The 12,500-nt window shown below is 34.8% G+C and overlaps 1 protein-coding gene across 6 annotated transcripts in view; it reads left to right on the top strand.

Moving 5' to 3' along the window:
* LOC144975348 (metabotropic glutamate receptor-like) overlaps nt 1–12,500 on the top strand; it is a 245,421-nt gene that overhangs the window by 1,340 nt on the left and 231,581 nt on the right. For 5 of the 6 annotated variants that reach the window (XM_078919347.1, XM_078919342.1, XM_078919343.1 and 2 more), the window contains exon 2: nt 4,764–5,033. The gene's annotated coding sequence lies outside the window, so the exon portion shown is untranslated. Of the gene's footprint in view, nt 1–4,638; nt 5,034–12,500 lie in introns of all 6 variants that reach the window. The other variant, XM_078919346.1, reaches the window with a different exon arrangement.

Below are 12,500 nucleotides of genomic sequence, written 5' to 3'. Positions count from 1 at the left end.
AGAGAGATTTTTTTTTCTATCTAAACCACAATGGAACACCATGCGACCTATTAATAGTTTTCTATCTTTTTATTTCTTTGCTATACTATTCTTTTATTTGTGACACGTTAAAAGCGATGTTTGCTATCTGGTCATTTTTCATTAAGAAATCAAGTCAGAGGGTAAAGAAACATTTGTTGGTGATTTAAGTTTATTAAAACATTTTTGAGAGTAATGAAATAAGAATTTATATCATATTCGCTCGTCGAAGTGAAAGTCATAGACCGTTCCAAGAAATGACGTCACTTGTACGTGTTTCAGTACTCATGGAAAGTCAACCAAAGTGTAAAGGCCTTATGGAACTGGCCTTAAATGAAATAGTAGTGGACCACTTTGATATATTCAGCTATTATTTTGAACACGAATTGATACAATGGTAGTTATCTCAATAACTAAATGAACAGTATACAAAGTTGGATACCCGATACAGTAATAAATTATTGTCGAGTTATATAATTGTATTTTTATTGTTGTCTCTAATCCATAACTCTTTAAGACGATGCTCTTCGGTCCCTTGCCATATTGTAGCAACGCAGTGGAGGTCTTTTTCAGATGTTTCGTGGTACCATAGAGATATATTTCTACATTGGGGTACATTGGATCCTTAGATTTTAACCTAGATGTACTAGGTCACATAACCAAATCTGATTATGGGCTTGATTTAACATTGTTGTAATGGACAATAATTTTCGTTGATTTGAGAGTATTTCATTCCATGACAACAATGAATGAGCTAATAATAATTTGGATTATTCCAAGTGAAGTCGAGACAAAATGGATTGTAACCTTTTCGCTATTGATTGAAACTCGTGTGTATAAATTAAATGTGGCATTCAACGAAAGTTATATCTACATTAAATAACTAAATTGTAGTTTTCCCGACCATTGGTATGATCGTACAGATAATAGCTTGTTCAGTTATAGTTAGCGCATTAGGCTTTAAAATATCATGTTTAAGGTCGTGTCATAGATACGTTTTAAAATATTTTTATTGTCTTCTCCACTCGAGGTATATATTCAAATAAATTGTGATGCAAGTATTTGATTTACTTGACGCTGTATTATAATTATGTGGCATATCACTCAACGTGTATCAAAATAGATCCTAACTCTTCAGTTGAAGATATGTCTTAATTACAGCCGCTGTCTCAAGCACACGCTATAAACAACTTGAACTTTAATAATCGTAATACCCACTTAATGTGTCTACTCAACACACTTTGGCAGTGAGACACACACACACATATCTATATCCATATTCATGTTCCATTGTCCACTCAACATAGCAAATTTGATTTTAAAAATGCCAACAAAAATTTAAAGGATAGCTTATTTAGAAATATAATCCACTGTAATAAATTTTTAAAAATAATTCCTTAAAAATTCCCTTTATTCATCCCATGGGGCAATTTTTTCCTTTTCGGTCTATTCCAAGGGAAGACAGAAATGACCCAGGCATCAGTCGTAGTGCAGCGCCAAAAAAAATATAAAACGATAGCTTATTCAGAAATATTATCCACTGTAATAAATTTAAAAAATCCTGTGCGGCTATGTGGTCTAGTGGTATGACACTCGCTTTCGGATCGGAAGGTCCTGGGTTCGAGCCTCGCTCGGCGCATAGTTGAGTCCTTGGAAAGGACTCTTTACTCACATTCTCTCACCGTACTCAGGTGTAAAATGAGTACCTGGCCGTCAACAGTGTTGTCTCTGTCGGCAATTTCTAAATGTTTGGTGTTGCTGTTGGTCAGGGACCCTTTGTAAAGCGCTTTGAGCACATTTAGTGGATATTGCGCTATATAAAAGCTATATTTTTTTAAAATTCCCTTTATTCATCCCATAGGGGATTTTTTTCTTTTGGGTTTATTCCAAGGGAAGACTGGAATGACCCAGGGGTCAGTCGCAGTGCAGCCCTGAAAACTTATTATATATTGATATAACAAACAAAACAACCATACATACGATATGAATTCCAATCCTTCATAACATTGGCTTGAAGGTAAACATAATGCAACGTATCTAAATACAAATAATATAGAGATCAACTCACTCAATCCTAGTGATTTTTTCTACTTTTCATCATTGGAATAAATGTATTAAAAATGAGCATGTACATAGATAGTTTTATTCACCTATCATTAACATGTAAAAACTAAAAACATTAGCTTTAATACTGCGACTAGAATTTTTCTTAGAAAGAAATGTGATAAATATTCATGGGGTAAAAGTAACCCGGGTAAACTACGGACATAGTCGGTGTTAGGGTTGAGTGAGTACGTCGAGATAGATAGAATATTTTTGTTTAACCAGTTCACTGTCATACTCTAGAAAAACGCGTATTTATTAAAAATTTGGCCAGAAAACGCATATCTTCAAATCTCGATCGATTTAAATAACCCACACTTTGACAAAAACTCTCAAACCTAGGACTTAAAGAATACCTCGCGAAGTCCCAGGTTTGAGGGTTTTTGCCAAGATGAGGGTCATATAAATCGATCGATATTTGAAGTACGAGTTTTCTGGCCAAATTTTTAAATATGAGTTTTTCCAGAGTACGGCGGATTAGTTAATTATGACATATTGATAAAATACGATACTATCTCGTGTAGTTATATTTTTGTTTGTATAGATAGTATGCGCTTGGCTAAGAAGTTCACAACATTGCCATCCGGAAGTATAACGAACAACACACAAAACTATGTGTGACCATGAACTTTTATAGTCTGGTTAATACAGTTAAGTGCGAATTACTCATAAACGCCATTGACAAAAAAAAAAAAAACAATAACAAAGACCCGAGTGACGTCAACATCATTCATTCTATAGGTTGTATATTTTGTATGCTCGTTAAATTCATTCAGATTCGGAAACGCCTTTATAATGCAATTAATAGAGAAAGCAATAGATCACATTTAATTTAGGAGTGAGTCATCGTTTATGTATTGTTTTAATACATTTGCAGTTTAATTCAGTCCCTTGATTGTTGACAAATTAGTAATTACAAACACAGGGGGATTGTTATCTATGCGGTGTGGGGTATTGTTCTCATGGGTCGTGTGATTTGAAGGTTTTGTTTACATGTAGAAACCATCAATCATTCATTCATTGAGAATGTTGATTTTTTATAAGGTGTCCTTTGTAATAATATTTATAATATAATGATCAGGGGTTATAAAGACCAATTGGCCTTGAAACACTTGTAAAGATAAATCAAATCAACATGTGGACAATATATATGAATAGGAAGCTTAATGTTGAGTGAAAAAGAGATGCATGAAATTATACGATTAGAAATGGAGAAAAATCTAAATTTTAAATAAAGGAAAGATATTTAATCGAACATGATGACACACACACACAGACAATTAACCATCATAAAAAACTGTCTTTAGCAATCAAAATCATATTTCAAAAACTACAGTGCCCTATCAATGGCATTTTTGAAAGCATTTATAGTCCCCGCATATTTTAAAATTGTAATTTAGATTAATCCATGTTTGGTTTTCTGTTCTTGAAATAAATGAATGTTGTTGAATAGGATGCATTTAAATATAATAATTCCCTCTATTCATCCCAAATTTATCTTTAGGGTCTATTCCAAGGGAAGACTGGAATAACCCAGGCGTCAGCCGCAGTGCAGCGCCACAAATTGAGCTGGGACAAGGTGACTTGCTCAAGGCCACAGAACGCAGCTGCTATTCGAACTCGGTACCTTTTGGGTACGAGGCAAAGACCGTACCGCTGAGCCACGCTATTGCATCTGGTAAAAATAATTTTAAATCATCACTTCGAGTGAAAGTTATTCTTGAATAAGTAAAAAAAAAAAAAATTGTAATTAATATTATCTTTACAATGAACTTGTTCATATGGCTTGACAACCTGGATTGACTGTGTTGGATTTAACTGTGAGACAGAATCGGTGTCAAAGGGACTCTGCGGCTATCTGGTCTAGTGGTAGGACACTCGCTTTCGGATCGGAAGGTCCTGGGTTCGAGCCTTGCTCGGCGCATAGTTGAGTCCTGGGAGAAGGCTCTTTACTCACATTCTCTCACCGAACTCAGGTTTAAAATGAGTACCTGGCCGATAACAGCGTTTTCTCGGTCCGAAAAAATTGTAACATCGCCTAACAGGCGTTATGTCCGCTTCCTAAATGTTAAATGTTGCTTTTGGCCATGACCCTTTGTAAAGCGCTTTGAGCAAATTTAGTGGATATTGCGCTATAAAAAATCAGCAAAAAACCTCTAATACATGTGGTTGGAATTTTAAGATAGAGGTTGAAATGTTGAGTGGTCAAGGTTACGACTTCATAACACATCATCATCCTAATTGAATAAAATTGTTGTGTAAAGTCCGACTTATCACCATTTAACCTGATTTCGTTGACACCCCTTACAATAAGAAAACCTTTACATTGTATCTCTGACAATAGTTCCTTCCATAGCATTCGAGATAGTGTAAACAAGGTCTTGGTTTACAATAAGATTTACAAGCAAAATAAATGCACTTTGCTAAAGCCGAATGAGAGATCCAGTCTTCAATGATTAGATTGAGGGTTCCATTCTATTTCTGTCATTTTTTCTTATTCTTCGGGCTTCATTCAAGCAGCAACATTTTCAAAGAATTAATTATAATTAAGATGTAGTTATGATCTTGGCTCACCAACAAACTCCTTATTGATTCCGAATTCATAAACTCAATTAAAACATGATATTATCACGAATCGACAGGTCATCTTGTAATGCTGTGTTAGGTCATTGATGGACGACATTCATTGATAACTACACATACTAAGTTTGATAACAGAACCCACTTGTCATTTCTGAGAACACATGACATAGTGTGTAAAACATAATATTATGTGGTTTATCATTTGACACGATATTCGTGTTTTATTATAAAGACTTCTAAAAAAAGGAAATAAAACATTCTCAAGGATTTCAATAGCTTGGAATTTCACCGGACTTCCAACAGGGTTAAAAGGATTTCATTCATAAAAGGTAAGTATATCTAAATTGAAAATTAGATAACAAGAGAATTAACTCCCGGAGGAACGAGATGATGGTCAAGTGTGAAAGTTTATCTATTTACAAATCAAAGTGATACTAGGCTGCGAGATGCTGTGGACTGTTAAATGTGTGACTTAATAATGAATATAACAGCTTCAAAAAATAGCAAAATACCAAACACGAAAAGTTTCGGGTTCGGAACACTTCTTCAGCCAGCAACAAAAAACAATAGAGACATAAATACATTATTAAATTCCAGATAGACGACAGAGATATTATTTTGCTTACACTCTTTCAATATTTGTAACTCTAAATACTCTTTTACACATGAGTCAGGTGGGGGTATAAATATAAAGCGTCATGGACAAGGACTAAATACAATTCCAAGAAATTTACAATGAGTATGTATGAGTCTGTTTGTGACTGAGTGTGTGTGTGTAAATGTGTTTCGTGAGGGGAGGGATTTGTAACCAATAATAATTACCGTACTAGAACCATAAATTAAAAAAAAAGATATTAAAGTGTAATATTTGAATTTTTGAACTTTAAATCTCTTTTTTATGGGACGGTGGCTCACATCGTGGGATAAATTCCATTTATTGCGTCCGCCACTTACAAAAAGTAACAATACTCGTACGTAATTTCTCAAGTACAAATTGGGGTTTTATATATCCAAAGAAAATAAATGGGCTGATAGGATTAATATTAATTCAAATTTAATGTTCCACTACAATTGTGACCCTTCGTCTCAAAACGGTATTAAGTCGGGTCGGTTAAGATGTTGAAAATTGAATTTATAGCCAGAAATATCAGACTTGTGTTGAGTTTTGAGGAGAATGCATACCATCTTTTAAGGTGCTATTGTCAACAATTTATATTTTTGACTAGTTTAACATTTAATTCGGCTTTTAAGCATCGGGTTCGTTCCGACATAATATCGTTTTAAGACGATGGGTCACAATTAAGTTCTATATTATACTGGGGTTTTCACGACCGGGTACTCTCGGGCACAACTGATAACTAACCAAGATGGCAACACGACTGACAATAATACAAAAATATAAAACACTGAAATGAATGAAAACTCGTCGTTTTAATGGCATGTTAAAGGTGAATTTGTCTCTATTTTTTTGGGGGATAAATATGACTATTTAAAAGTGAGCAATTTTTACTGTTTGTAATGTAAGTGGTACAAGGTTCCATACCTACGAGCATTTATTTGCATGTCTGGTAACCCAATTCCTTATGGGCTTATTGTTGTAATATAAATCACAAACAATCTTAAACAAAATATTGTCTATATTAAACTAGGCCCATAGGTGGGTTCGGAAGCCAGACCTGCATATATGTACACGGCGTTCCACACCAAAATAATACCAATTTGGTCTGGTTGGTTACGATTCAAATTAATACGATCAAGCACATATCTACTTATCTTATCAAGGGCAAAACACACAAGGTATCGAAAGTGTGATTTCCAAAATGTATGTTTACCTTTTCATTTATTGATGCTATGCGTTTAGGTAAAATACTCACAACATCCGTCAGCCGTATATAATAATAATAATAATAATAATAATAATAATAATAATAATAATAATAATAATAATAATAATAATAATGATAATAATATTGATGATAATAATAATAATAATAATAATAATAATAATAATAATAATATGTATATATATATATATATATATATATATATATATATATACTTTATTCATCCAAAAAAAATTGAAATTCGTTTGCAAAACTATGTGTAACCTTTAACATTAATAGTCTGGCTGATAGAATTAAGTGCGTGATACCTAATCATAAAAATGGCTGTCTAAAAACAAAAATAAAATAAAAATACATTTGAGTGACGTCAATTTTGTTTCATCTACAAATGCCTCCGTTTTAGCAAGGTAAACGCACTAGAATCGGAGGGTACTGCAGTTAAATACATTGCTAATTGGTACTTTCCACCCTATTACCCTTTTGCCAAATTTACCTGATGAAAACAAACTCTCCCTTCCCATCCATCACACACACACAAGTACACACACACACACACACACACACACACACAAGTACACACACACACACACACACACACACACACACACACACACTGAGCGTTGTTGTTGTCTTTCTTGGATCTCTTGTAAAGAGTTTTGACCACGTAATGTGTAAAAATAATCCCCAAAAAATCAACATCTATATAGTGTAGAATCTACTAAACTTGCTCAAAGCACTGATTTGAGGATCCCTAGCCAAGAGCAAAACTTAACATGGGTAAAGAGAAATGACGCCTGTTCGGCGATATATTCCATTTTCAGTGTACATTGCTCTATCTTTGTTTTAGTAAGTTAGGTAGGTTTTACAATATGCCAACATTAAATGTTCTATAATGGATATTTTAGTGGGTTTTTCTTTTTGTTTGTTTGTTTGTTTGTTTGTTTTTTAATGTTTGTCATCGCCAGTCACTCTTAGTAGGATGTCCCAATAGCTCATATTATCGTAGAGCACTCAATTCATACACAAAAGGTCCGAGATTGATCCCGGGTGAGTTTGACCTTTGGTTTGTTTGGTTTTTTTTTTTTTTTTTTCGGGGGGGGGGGGGGGGGGGGGTTCTGACCCCCTTGCCACCCAGCAGTGATTGAGTACCTGGCGCTGTAAGATCTGGTGGAAAGTACTTTGCGATAGTCTAGCAAGCAATTGTTCTTGCCTATTAATGTTTCACGCTATAGAAACAGGGATAAACGCGGCTCTCTGTAGGTCTAATTACTCTAAATGACTACAATTTTTTTTGGCACTTTTATTCAAACGTTGGCAGCTATGGATGTCTCAACACGCGATAGGTTCAATGCTAAATTTAATCCTATCCAAAGGGTAGCAAGCAATTGCTATTGCCTGTTTCACGCTATAGAAACAGGGATAAACTCCGACTTTCTGTGGGCCTAATTCCTCCGAAGGACTGCTATTTTTGGCACTTTTATTCAAACGTTGTCAGCTCTTGGTGTCTCAACACGCGATAGGATCAATGCTAAATTTAATTTGTCTGGCTTATAGCGCCATAACCGCTAAATGAATTTTCCACCCTAACACCGCACGTGGCAATACCGTGGAGAGAGGACATGCTTTTTTCACACATTTTTTTTCTTTTTCTAAGAGTAATTTTTTAACTTGAATCGTCAACTCACAATTTTGATTTTAGGTTGGTTGTAATGATAATATATATATATATATATATATATATATATATATATATATATATATATATATATATATAAAACATTGAAATCTGTAATATGCTGTCGCGCCAAAAGGTCGTGGTCGATATTTACTCATTTGCAGGTCTGATAACCTTTATAGGATTCATAGTCTGATGTCACGTCCTCCCAGCAACGAGCACCTCGATTCTAAACAAAGAAAATCGGTACTTTTTATTCTTCATGCTGACTAGAACTTTTTTCACATGTCATGTGATTAAAATGTATAATAGTCATAAAACATGATCAGATTTATAATGTTTTTCTCATCTGGATACACTTTCATAAGGGTGTCCGCCATTGTTCTAATAGTTTAGAACCAGTTACTGAGTTACAATGCGTCATTGTGAGAGAAGTGACGTCACAACTTTTGAATTTTATTGTGTGACTCAGCCACAGTGTTTTAAAATCCGAGGAGTCAAGCTGTTCTATCCGCCAATCTTGTTCATTGTTTCCGTCGGTCACCAGAGTTTTGAGGCTGTCAGGGTTTTGTTGGGCATGAAAATACGAAGGGACACTGCTGCAGTTTTTCTTTGCGTCTATAGATAGAATGCGCTTGGCCAAGGAGTTCACAACATTGCCATCCGGAAGTATAACGGACCAACACACAAACTCTGTGTAACCATGAACTTTTATAGGTAGGTTAATACAGTTTAGTGAGAACAACTCACAAACGCGCATGGCAAAAACAATAACAAAGACCTGAGTGACGTCATCTGCATACTATCTATAGATAGAATGCGCTTGGACAAGGAGTTCACAACATTGCCATCCGGAAGTATAACGGACCAACACACAAACTCTGTGTAACCATGAACTTTTATAGGTAGGTTAATACAGTTTAGTGAGAACAACTCACAAACACGGATGGCAAAAACAATAACAAAGGCCTGAGTGACGTCATCTTTGAACTATCTATAGAATAGCAGAAATAGTTCATCAATGGTTTATAAAAGTGGTGGCAGACCAATCAATTTCGTCTTCCCTATTTCAACACTTTATACATAGTATGCAGATGACGTCACTCAGGCCTTTGTTATTGTTTTTGCCATCCGCGTTTGTGAGTTGTTCTCACTAAACTGTATTAACCAGACTATAAAAGTTCATGGTTACACAGAGTTTGTGTGTTGGTCCGTTATACTTCCGGATGGCAATGTTGTGAACTCCTTGGCCAAGCGCATTCTATCTATAGATAGAATAAAGTTGACATCACTCGGGTCTTTGTTATTGTTTTTTGTTGTTTTTTTTTGCCATCCGCGTTTATGAGTAATTCTCACTAAACTGTATTAACCAGACTATAAACCTTGAAATAAATTTGTTTGTCAGTCCGTTAGACTTCAAGATGGCAATGTTGTGAGCTTCTTATCCAACCGCATACTATTTATACAGTTATAAGCGATAACTACGTTAATTTTATGTCGGATCTTCCCATTTGGGGATATTCTTCACTGGTCAACCCAGAGAACATTATGAATACCAAAGTTTTCTATAGATAAAAAAAAAATATATGGACTGTTTTTGGTTGTTGTGTGATTTGTCTTTTTTCTTTTTTTTTTTTTTTTTTGTTTATCTTATTTTATTTTTTTTAATGATGAACGCCGTTGGTACAACGACCTTTATACATAGCCTCAAATTATATGTTGAGGAGTATTAATAAAGATAATAATAATTACGCTAACAAACGATTTTAACAGCTGTGCTGTTATCGTAATAATAATAATATTGTTTATTCTAATGTTAAAGTGCTCTCTGACCTGACGCAGGTTTTGTACCCGTTAACCTTGTTATAAATTTCATCTCTGATTTAATATCTCGGCGGATTGGCGGATTCCATTGCAAGTGGCTTAAACTATAAACATATACAAGAAGTGAGCTACCGTATTAATGTAGTATTAAGTCGTCATAAGCTTGATAAAAATTTTTTTTTAAGTTGAAAAAATAATATAAGGAAAATTAATTAGTATTTTGAAGAATAAGGAGTACAACTCACTTCCTTAACCCTCTCTGTACCAGCCATTTTCAGGATTTTCCCCAAAACTTCACGCCCAACTAACACGAAAATATGATTTAATCACTCAAACACGATAGCAGTAAAGTTCTTGCGATACATAATTTGTTTAGCAAAACATGCTCTACATCACACTGTTCATTTTCTTTAAATTTTATGATGTACAAAAGAAATGTGACGATTTTCCTAAAAAAAAATTAAAAAATTGAGCTTCATATAGAGCAATATCCACTACATGTGTTCAAAGCGCTTTACAAAGGGTCCCTGGTCAACAGCAACATTTAACATGTAGGACGGGACATGCCCATCCTATAGTTGGTAAAGAGAAGGTTAACAAATGCATTTATTTTATCTTAAATCCTATAATGCAAGTTAAAACGGATATGTAATCAGTCGTCTCAAAAGGGTGTTATGTCGGGATGAAACGGATGCTGACAATTAAATTCAAGTTAGATCACCACACATAAAACTTGGGGTTGGTTTCCCTTCGTTATGCTGGAGAATTGATGTTATCTTTTGCATTGCAAATCACTCTACGCTCGTATTTCTCATTATCTTATGAATAAATTAAAATTTTCTTTTTAGGGTCTTGCTTATCCCGACATTATACCGTTTTCAGACGGCGGGTCACAAATATGAAACTTGATGTTAATTTTGTACTTTTGTGTTGGAGAGTTACTATTTCTTACATTGTAAAAGACCCCCAAGTCATATTTCTTATCATTGTAAAAGAACCCCAAGTCATATTTCTTATCATTGTAAAAGACCCCCAAGTCATATTTCTGATCACTGTAAAAGACCCCCAAGTCATATTTCTTATCATTGTAAAAGACCCCAAGTCATATTTCTTATCATTGTAAAAGACCCCCAAGTCATATTTCTGATCACCGTAAAAGACCCCAAGTCATATTTCTTATCATTGTAAAAGACCCAAGTCATATTTCTTATCATTGTAAAAGACCCCCAAGTCATATTTCTGATCACTGTAAAAGACCCCAAGTCATATTTCTTATCATTGTAAAAGACCCCAAGTCATATTTCTTATCTTGTAAAAGACCCCAAGTCCTATTTCTTATCATTGTAAAAGACCCCAAGTCATAATTCTTATCGTTGTAAAAGACCCCAAGTCATATTTATTATCATTGTAAAAGACCCCAAGTCATATTTCTTATCTTGTAAAAGATACCAAGTAATATTTCTTATCATTGTCATGCTAGATTTCCTTTACAGGGTTCGATTCCTCTCGATACAATCCCGCTCTAAGACAATGAGTCACACTTGTTAAGAAACTTAAAATTACCTTTATTCGCCTCATAAGAGGATGTGTGTGGGTGGGGGAGGGGGGGGGGCATGTAGAAAGCTAGAGACCGATTGCTACAACACGCACAACACCAACAATAATCATTCATCCCAAAGGGACATTTGTGTTAAGGGTCTATTCCAAGGGAAGACTGGAGCCACCCAGCTGCAATGGAGCGCCGCAGAAACTGAGCTAGGGTGAGGCGTCTTGCTCAAAGCCACACAGCGCAGCTGGTATTCGAACTCGGTACTTTCGGGTACGAAGAAAAGACAGCACCACTGAGTCACGGTGACTCGTGTTCATCTCCACATGATACAGTTTTGAGACCATCTGTCACAAATGCCTTTATAAATCATTGCCAATCACCTGGTGCGGTTATCGAGTTGATCGAGATCAAAGCGGCGATAAGATTATTTCTACCCGAATCTAAAAGAGCGCCTTTCTATATTTAACACTCTCCTTACCAACTATAGGAAAATCGTCACATTCGTTACGATACAACCAACATTTTTCTTATTCAAATGTCTTTTGTAAATCATAAAATTTAAAGAAAATGAATAGTGTATTGTAGAGCATGTTTTGCTAAAGAAATTATGTATCACAAGAATTTTACTGACATTGTGTTTGAGTGATAAAAAATCTATTTTGTGTTAGTTAGGTGTGGAGTTTTAGGGAATATCCTGAAAATAGCTGTTAAGGAAAGGGTTAAGCCAGAAAACGTTTATATTATCAGATTGTTTATCGATTGAGTGAAGTAAACATTTTTGTCAAAAATTCTTAACTTAACTGCGAAATATCGAAAAAGATGTATTTATAAATTTGATCAGAACGCTCGCCCTTCAAATAATGTTCGAATTAAATGGCCTTCGTTTTTGGCGAAAACTCTTAAG

Source organism: Berghia stephanieae, chromosome 6 (assembly GCF_034508935.2).
Source record: "Berghia stephanieae isolate SIO BIC M18660-M18661 chromosome 6, UCSD_Bste_1.3, whole genome shotgun sequence".
NCBI lineage: Eukaryota > Metazoa > Mollusca > Gastropoda > Nudibranchia > Aeolidiidae > Berghia > Berghia stephanieae.
Note: the sequence above shows the minus strand (reverse complement) of the source record. Positions and strands in the feature narration are given on the sequence as shown.